This window comes from Cupressus sempervirens, chromosome 3 (assembly GCF_028749045.1).
Source record: "Cupressus sempervirens isolate cs-2001-9-10 chromosome 3, ASM2874904v1, whole genome shotgun sequence".
NCBI lineage: Eukaryota > Viridiplantae > Streptophyta > Pinopsida > Cupressales > Cupressaceae > Cupressus > Cupressus sempervirens.
This window is the reverse complement of record NC_143120.1, coordinates 556,479,172-556,489,552: the sequence shown is the minus strand read 5'-3', so window position 1 is coordinate 556,489,552 and position 10,381 is coordinate 556,479,172. Positions and strand designations below refer to the sequence as shown.

Here is a 10,381-nt window from a genome sequence, read left to right as displayed (position 1 = left end):
TAAGGTAATGTGAACATCTACTATCAATAATCTATGTATCGCTTTTACTAGTATGAGAAATAAGAGATTTTTCTTCCTCATACCTTTCCACTTATGGATCTTCTTTAACAACAACATATACAAATTTCTCACCCTCATTCTCATCATTAGTGTTAGACTCGATATGCTCCTCCTCAATTAAATAGCATAAGTTCTTCCCTTTGTCCTTATAGTCCTTGTAATCCTTGTTCTTTTTGTATTTGTTCTCCTTCTTGTCTTTCTTGTCACTCCTATTCTCATTAGGACATCTAGTAGCAATATGACCAACTTTATTGCATTTAAAACATATTAGGAGTTGCATGAAGCAATCCAATCTTTAAAGTTCCTTAGGGATCAATTAATTAATTTAACACCCCTTCTTTTCTCCTCAAGGTTAGAGATATAATCAAAATCAGCACCCAAAATAAAATTTATATCATGATGATTTGAGGGAAAATCTTTGATTTCTTCCCAAACCTTTAGTTTCCCACTAGTGCTAATGGGGCCATAAATATTAATGAGATAAAAGGAGAGACAACTGGTACTTCTCACCCATTATCCTTATCAATTGAGAATACATATATCTGATACAAACTTTCCTTTTGTAGGATTGCAAAGGAGAGAAAGACCTTCAAAGGTAGAGGCAACCCCAAATTCAATTAGTTTCCAAATGCTTAGTTTCCTTTCTAATCTTGTCAAATCATCTCTGTTTAGCTTTGTTTCTTGTAAAATAATGATATCAAAGTCAAAGTTTTTAAGAAAAAATTTAAGGATACATTATTTATTAGGGGAATTTAGACCCTTCAAATTTCATGTAGACTATCTTCATTATTGTTTGAGAATGCACTTCTCCTTCCCTTTGTTAAGAATGACAATAAGTTTGGGCTACTTCTTAGCATATCCATCTCTTTTCCTTAAATTAGATCATGATTTCCCTCCTCTCTTTTTAATAATCTTACCATAGTTAGGATAATCTTCCCCTTGCAAAGTTGCAGAGATCCCTAAGTTATTAGATATGCATTCATGATGTACTTATTAGGATTCAATGTTTCATTTTTCTATTTTGAATTAGATTCCAGATCATTCACAATTGAGTTGTTGGACATTAAATTAGTAGGGGGAGAGGAGTTACTAACAAGGGAATTCTCCTCTTCAAAATATTTATTAATTCCCATCATGTTATATAATACCTCTGATTCCATAGAGATTTTCTCTGATTTAAGACTTTCCCAAGATTAAAGAGATATGTAGTCACACCTAGAGGTACTTGGCTTGGAAAAGGAAAGGGCTTGCCCATCATGCCATTGAATTATCTAGTTAAATCCCTTAATTGTCCCATTCTAGTTTCCAAAACTCTTACCACCTTAGCTTGACCCATGCTAGGAATGACTAAATAACTATCCTCAAAAGAGCACTATCCTCAAAAGAACAAAGTAGTGATGAGGGATTTTTTTGAATGTCTCACGGGGTGGAAAGATGATTTCCAAACCATGTCAATATCTAATAATTATAAACCACAGGGAACTCTTTTATCGAGGTTGTTATTGAAAGATATTGCAAAATCACTATTTTCAATATTAATGAGGGGAGGAGAAAAAGAAAGATTAGCATTAGAAACAACGACTAATCTAAGAGTGGGCTTGCAAGTGGGATTACTTACCTTAGAGGGAGGGGAGGAGATGAGAGGGCGTTATTGTTGAAAAAAATCCTCCATTATTCATAAATATAACATTAAGGCTTTCAAAGAAATATCTTCTTCTCTAGGTACCAACTCCAAAGAGGAGAAAATTTGAAAGGGAGAGACAAAGGTGTTAGATATAACAAGTCTATTCATATAAATATAACCAAGGTAGGGTTTAGGGAGAATCATAAAGCTACAAACATATGAAGATATGGACATACACTAATGTTTATAGATGGGATTTATATTAATTAAAATTTTGCATTCTCTTAAGTCAGAATTAGGGTTTTCAAATCCAAGGAAAGAACCAAAAAATTTACCTATACTAGCTAAAATATACCACCTAACCAATTCAACAGGAAAATGCCCTAGAAAAAACCAGGTAAGATGAGCCCTTGGTTTGAAGGAGGGGATTAAAATTCAAGAACCAATCAAAAAAATAAAAAGCGTACCCATTAAACATCGATTTACATTATGAAAGGAAATAACTTTTAAGAGCTTTAGAGTGAAATTCTAACAAAATGAATATCTTGTCAAGATGAGATATACTTACTTGGCGCAAAAATGAAGAGCTCCACCACTCATCCATGCAAACCATAAATTAGGACAACACTAGATGACATAAACCATTTGAAAGAAGGTGACATGATACACAAGATTGGCTAACCATTTGATGCTACATTCAAAATCTTTGGGGGGAGGGGGGTGTGAAGGGGGAAGGGGGATGGTAGGGTTTGAGGAGAAACCTCTTGAAATTCTTGAAATAAAGAAGAAGGGTGTTCCTATGGAACAAGTGGGGAATCATTGTTGGCCAAAGAGGGGGCATCTAAAGATTTGAGAGGAGCCCTATTATCTCCCAAAGTAAAGAGGGGGATCAAAGTAGATAAAAGGATTATCCATATTCTGACAACCCTAAGCAATGGTTTGGATTTAAAGGAACTAAAATAGTAGGACTAGGGGATGAACAATTCCCTAGATATTGAGGTGAGACCCTTCTCTTCAAAACTAGTTTATTTCCTAATGGGGACACAACCCAAGAACAGAATAGACACAACAAAAAAGGGAAATTGTATTAACTGAAAATAAGCTAGTACATTCAGTATAGAGACAATAAACTTCAAAACATGCCCTAAGGGCTTACAATAGCATAAATGTGGAGATAATTTCTCCTTTCAGTACCTCCTTTCAAACTCCCCTCCGAACTGCCTTTTACAATGCTAGGAATCTCCTTAAATAGACCCCGAAGGGTTAAGGACTAGGAATACATTCTAGAAAGTGCTAGTAGGCATCCACCGACCAAATAGAAGGCTCCAAAAGCTGTGTTAGAAGTCGGCACAAATCTAGAAGAATCCAAAAATGGTAATCGAACTTTTGGGAGGCATAACTTTTGAATCGTAGCTCTGATTGACAAACCATTTACATTTTTAGAAAGTTCTCGAAGCACTCTATAGCCCTGTGGATAGCTTCACTCGTCTCCCATTTTTTGGCCCTTTTCGAGGTCATTTAATGCCCCTAACCTAACTTTGAAGCATTCTTAAGAGGTCTCCAAAACCCGAAAAACTACAATAACTTTCAAAACGTGGGGCCTTTTGACCTGATTCTTTTTTTGGAATGCTCTAAATCACAATTACATTCATCTAGCCAATTCACACCTTCTAGTTTACCAAAATGATGGCCCAATTACATACTCCTATTTTTTCAGGATTTACTAGCACACTGATAGTGGAACTGTGAGAGTTGGAACCTTTATTTGACCCAAATGGGTGTCCAAAAATGAAAACACATGAAACAGAAACGAAGTCTAAGTACATTTTTTTGGGTGAAATGGGATTGCCCTTATACCTCTAGATGCTCCTGCATCATTTCCCATAAGAGGAGGGCAATGCCTTCTGCTACCCTAGCCTTTTGGGAGACCATTATTTGACATAGGGAACCAAATTTAGCTTCAAAACCTCTTTCTCTAGGATTTACCTATAATTGTATACCACTCACTAGTAAGATCATCTAGAGAGGGGAAAAACTCTTAGCAAGAGAGAATTTGAGGATTCTCATCCTCCATTTAAGGTGAGGATTTTGCAAGAGGAGAAGGGAAAATGAAATGAAGAAAGACCAAAACAAAAAATATTTGAAGTTAGCAATTTTTTAAACATACATTTCTTATCAAAATTTGATATTGATAATATAATAAATATGTATATACATTAACTTTTAACAATAATAAAATAAAGATCAATAAAATGCTTCCAACACAAGTTAATGAAGAATCAATTATATATTTTTAATTATGAAATATAAATAATTAAAATAAATCAAGTAATAAAATATAATTGAATATATCAATTACAAAAGTAAAACTAGCTTTAAAAATGATAAAATGAAGGAAGAAAGTATAAAATAAAGATCAATAGGGCAATATGAAGGGCAAATTGATTATACAATTATTATTATTATTATATATATTGAAACTTAAAATCATGATTATTTGTTATTGCTCATGCTCATTGGAAATAGAATGAGAGCAAGAAAAAGAGAAGGAAAAATAGAATACGTGAGGGAAAAAAGTTAAAGTCTATTGCAGAATGAATGAATGAAAGACTTTTAATGATATCCATAAGGCCACAAGCCTAAGGGACCCATATAAAACTCTTAGTTAGTTTGATGTGATTTCTCTAGCTTGTCTCTTTTGTTGTAAATCTGCATAAGTAAAATGGCCCCCTTGAGGAGTCTTGGTCCTTCGAATAGGTCTTTTATGTTATTTACTTTTAATGTTTCTTTTTGTTGGCTACATATGTCTTCGTATGTTGTAGAATCCTTCAGGTAGTGCCACTCTATTTCCACCGTGCCCTCGTTATAAAATCTACACATTTTGTCCTCCCATTCTTCCGTAGGGACCTTCCATCTACCAATTCACATCTCAAATGGTGGGAACCAGATCTCAATTGAGCGATTAGGATTTTTGCCTTTCCTTTGATCTCGGCTCCTAAATATTCTTTTTTGTCATGTTTGCATATGGGATTAAATTCTTTGACATAATAGGCTTTTTTTCTACCTAACTAGTTTGCCCACATGATAGATCTAATTTTTCCTACCACCCATTTTTTTATTTTAGAATTGTTTCCCAAGAATTCTTGGTAGTCAATAATCCACTTGTTGAACCATTTATCATTTTATTTCTTCCATGTCTTCTTCCGACAAGCCAGTTTTCCATCAACCACCCTACTAGGCCAGCAATGTGCATCCATTTTACTCGCCTTTTTTAGATAGCTCAACAATCTAACAATTGTTGAGGCCTCCACCAATAACATGCCCACCTCTACTAAAATAATCTTGTATTGATGGGTTAGCTCTTCAGAGACTAGCCCACTCCCAATGACATGATAGTATTTCTCTACTACTTTTGCATAGTTGATTCTACTTCTTCATATGTCATGGTTACTCTCAGTTCTTGACACTATAATTCCTTCCATTAGGAAATGTTAGAAGAGTGAATTTGGAGAAACAAAATAGGATTTGATCGAACAAAATAACATTAAATGAGGTTCTTTTGTTCTTTGGACATGAGTGCCAAAATCCACACGTAACATATTCACATGATTGATTTTTAAAAAAAAATTGAAACAAATGGGTAAGTAAAGCTCATGAGGTTTCCTTATGGTTTTATTTTTTATTTTTTATTTTTTTTAAATTAGGATATGCGAGCATCAAATTTGTCTAGTGGCATTATTAATGGTTTGGAGGAGAGGAAATGATTAAATTTCTTGAATAGTTATATTTGAAGGCATCTGAATGCCAAGGAGTGATGACAAATTGTTTGAAGAAAGTTTGCACATATGAAAATTCTGAGAAGATAACACTTTATGAATTTGCAAACATTTTTGGATAAAATTACGTAGACATTTTACATCAACATTTTGGATCATAGTGTGATGTATTATTAGGATGAGATAGGTAGAAATTTTTAGGAAAAGAGGTAAAAGCCATGACTTTCCAAGTGTTTTGTGGGGGAGTTGGGAACTTTATATTGGCTCTTGTGTCAAAGTTACTTTCAAGGCTTTTGGTGCCAGTATTTGAGATAGCTTTAGCTACAAAGGATGTCCTAATTGAGAAACAAAGTTTTTCTAAACTTTCCAAATACTTGGAGAATTTTAGGCCCATCTTGAAATAGCTTAGAGATAAAAACACAAGAGACATGCCCCTAATGTGAGTTTCAATTGAATCTTTAGAGAGAGAGCTTAAATTGGAAGAAGAACTAATAAGAACTTGTTCATCAAAAAGTAGGTTCTACTTGCTAATTAAGTAGTGAAGTTTTGTCAAACAGATTGAGGATATCACAAATGATATTGGATGATGTCTAAGCCTCATTCCAATTGCAAACCTAGATATATCCATGGATATCAAGGTGAAGACAATTGCTCTACAAAATGAAATGGTGAATGCTCAGTTCAATGCAGTAGTTAGAGAAGAAGAACTTATCAAGAAAATCAATTTTGGTGTGAAAGATCACCTAATTGATAGTAATTATGAAAATGAAATGTTGTTTGCTAATTTCAAGAGCTGAGGGTGTTCTAGTGGATCCAGTTTCTTTAAAACAAGAGCTTGATAAATTTAAAAAAGAGAAAGAGGAGAAAGAGGAGGCACAAATCTATAAAAGTTAGTAGAGGCCATGGAACTTCAACAGATAATTGCATTTCTAAGCTAGGTTGATGTAGCACAAGCTATAAATGAGAAAGGAAGCAATTATCAAAGAGAGAAGCATAACAAAATAATGGAAGATCTAGTTGGACTAATTTCTAGGTGGACATTTGAATACAGTGCAATTGAGAATTGGTTTTCTTTAGGAAATAGAATATGTCTAGTGACAAAGACACATATTTCAAATTTAGATTTAAATCCTAATATATCTCTTCAAAACTCTATTCATGAATGGGAAGACATAAATACACTTTTCGATATAGCTACAATTAGTATGAAACTTCGGAGTGGTTTTGATGATGAAATCACAACTGCATTATTAGACCTATATAACTTGAGTGAGGAAAAACCTGTCCACCAAGACTGGATAAGTGTTGAAGGTTTGGTTCCCATTCTTGCACAACGATTGAATTCTAAAAAGTGTGACATCAAGAAGTGAACATTTGCAACAGTGTGGAGCATTGCAATAAATAACAATGAAGACAAGGTATACCCTATAAAAATATGGATTGGTTTTGTCAATTTCTAAATTTAATGATTCTTATCTAAAGTACATCCTTGATTTCACTCCAATCTTATAGTTGGACTATTGTTGAGTAGGAGAGAATAGTAGATGTAGAGGCAGTACCTTGTGCAGTACACTCATTAGCACAAGATATTTAGGAAGGAAAGAAAGAATTGGCACTATTGTTAGAGTTATCTAGAAGTTAATTAATATGTCAGTAGATTGGGAGAGTTCAAGGCTGCATTCTGCTACTGGTCACCATGCTTAATAGTGAAGATTTTTGTGTTGCTCAGGATGTTGGAGAGTTGCTAAACATCTTATCAAATTATAATCAGAATGTAGTTGAAATTGAAGAAGCTAATTATTTCAAGGCACTTCTACAATGCTTGTCTGAAGGTAATCTCTAGTCTTTGTAGACAAGTTTTAACAAAATCTTGAAGAAAGTTCCAATAGTCTATATTATTATTTGACTATTTTAAATTGTACAAACTAATTTGTAGGACTATCAGTTGTGGGTTATGTTTCTATGGTTTAGGAATGATTCTTGAAAGGGAATCATCTTGAAAGCCTATACAATGTCCAAAATTGGACATCATAGTTCTTGGAGTCACCTTTATGAACATCTTGGCATTTCCAAGAAATTTTAGCCATGGGAAACTTCTTTGCACATGTGCGCACACAAACACACACAAGTTATATAGAAAATAAAATTCACTAAAATATCTCATAGAAAAAACTATCAAATCAAATGCAAAAAAAACTAATTCTTGAAAATATAAAAGTATCCAAGCCAAAGGGACTTTCTACATTGGAGGGTTGGAGTAGTGGGAGTGGAGTTTCCACTTGTATACTTAGTTGTAATGATCCCAAGGTTAGTTATTATTCTTATGGAGGAGAGACATATCTTGAGATGACTTCTAGTTTGTAACTATTGAGAATCAATTCAAGACAATGATATATTTATAACCTATGATTATATTACTAATGCAGAGAATAAAATGACTTCCCTTCCTCTGCAACTTTAAACCCACAAAAACCACATCCATACACAAATTAACCTAAAGAGATACATTCAAAGATTCATAGGTTTTATTTAAATCCAATAAGAAAATAATTACATTCAAAGTATGCATCCATCAAAATGATTTTGTTATTCATAGCTTAACATTCATTTCACTAACAAAAAAATTTGCATGCTCACTCTATGCTTTTTTCTCCCCCTTCTATCCTTGGAACCCTCTAAGATTGATCCCACACCTCTATGCAGCCACACAGTTGCTGCCCACTTTCCCTAGGTGGGTTGGTTCCCTTATGCTACTCATATGAATTTCTAAGACTTTGATTACCTTGACTACAAACCACACATCCACCAATCTTCCTACATTACACTTTTCATTTCACATTTTATACCTCTAGTTTATTCTTCCACTCATATTATATGTAACCTCCTCATCTCCTCTCGTTTATCCCTTCAAATTTTCTATTAAATTTTCCTTTTTACCAAACATGTGCCAAGCTAAATTAAATTTTGACTTTGATTTGGCATGGCATCTATCATTATATCCATACCCTATTTTGATGCTCCCCATTCTTGTAGGGCAAGCAGGATGCTCCTACATCAATTACTTTTGAAAGTTCTAGACATCTATCTCTATATTTTAAATTCTTATGAATCCCATGTTATTTGTGTGTTTTAATCTTCTCATGCCCAAAAAAAGGAAATAATATGTAATCCTAAAAATCAGGGATTCCTATTTCTATTGCTTATTATCCTAGATCAAAGCTATTTCATAAGCAGGTCTACTCATAGAAATTCATATTATAATGTTGGAATTTATTCTCTTACCTTTATAGACCAATTGCTTTATTTAATATACTATTGTTATATAAGCATTTTTCACATATAAGTTGATCCCATTCTAATTCAACTTCTAAGCTTACCATCTAAGAAAACTAATTGCACCATTGTCATGGATGAATAATTTTTGTAAATTTAGTCCATGATCTAGAATTTTCAATTGATGTAAAGCCTCACAAGGTCATTGACATTTGAACAACTTAATTTTCTTCACTTGTTGTGCCTTTTCCTTATGCTCCACCAACTAGGTTTTACACACTGTAGACATAATAGAAGTCAGAATCCTCCTCCTTTAAGTGATGACTAAGAGTAGATTGCTTGATAATTTGTTTCAACTAGATTTTTGTATGAAAAAGAAATATGTTAGGAGCTTGTTCATGAACATATGATGAATGTTTATGCTTTTTGTGCATATAATTTTTTGAATCCCTTGGTTATGTGCTAGTCTTGAGAAAGTAAATCTAACATCTCAAAAGACCTACAATTTTTCTACTACTCTGTTGTAATATGTTTAACTTTCAGACCTTTGGTTGATGCTTATCTTCACTATGTGCTAGATATAGTTCCCTGACAAGGAATCCTATGCTAGTAGCGATGGATTAAATTTTTTTTATCAATTACATATGAACATATGATAATGAATGGAATTTACACATATCAAATTGATAATCAATAGAACAATGGGCATTGATCATAACCAAGTGACTAATGAGCACTTTCAAGGGTTCCACAACATCTAATATAAGATTCATTATAAACATCAATGCCAATATTCCTTATGGCCAAATATGCCAATAACTATATAAAAAAATTATGAACAAGGAAAATTAGCTAGCTAAACACCCAATATGCAAGCACAAATTATTCTACATCTACAAACTGGTCAACCAACCCATTTTTTTACATAGCTAGGTGGACACACTAAAGGATAGGCACAAGATTTGAGGGGCAGATTCCTAGGTGTAGATGCTAGTCTATAGATGTAGTCACCATTCTACATTTTGTCTTGGCCTAGTGATTGATATGTCTTAGTCCAATGGGTTTGATATGTCGATCAGTAGATAGAGATCAACGTAGAAGTTTAAGGGTATTCATAGGCATCAATTCATGAATCTGGCCCAAATACTAAGAGAACTTTACATGATGTTTAACTAAATTTAAAACATAATAGTATTATCATCTAATGGAATGCACACTAAATTACATCATCTTGAGGCCCTATTTGTTTGAGTTCAACATAATAGCCATGATAACAATATCCATTACTTATAGGAACCAAATGTGTAATACAAAGATCATGAATACACAATGAAATGGTATAAGGTAAAAATGATTTAAACTCTACAGTTGCTCAAATCTTGTACACTTAATGGTAGTTGGCCATGCCACCCGACCATGTCGTACCCTTAGACTCACTCCACTACGCTCACAAAGATAATCATATATCCCATATAGTCTCTCAACCATAATGAAAAAGAGCCCTCAATCCCTTAATCGATAAATATGTAATATGACCACATGACCACATCAATATAGAAGTCAACAATGATATATAGAAGGGATTGATCACATATACAATTGGCATAGGTTCCTATTGTGATGTAATCACACATCACCCCTTAAGCCA

General features: G+C 33.5%; 1 pseudogene; it reads left to right on the top strand.

Moving 5' to 3' along the window:
- The first annotated feature begins 5,678 nt into the window (after positions 1 to 5,678).
- On the top strand, positions 5,679 to 7,303 carry LOC149567632 (uncharacterized; annotated as a pseudogene).
- Positions 7,304 to 10,381: the final 3,078 nt, after the last annotated feature.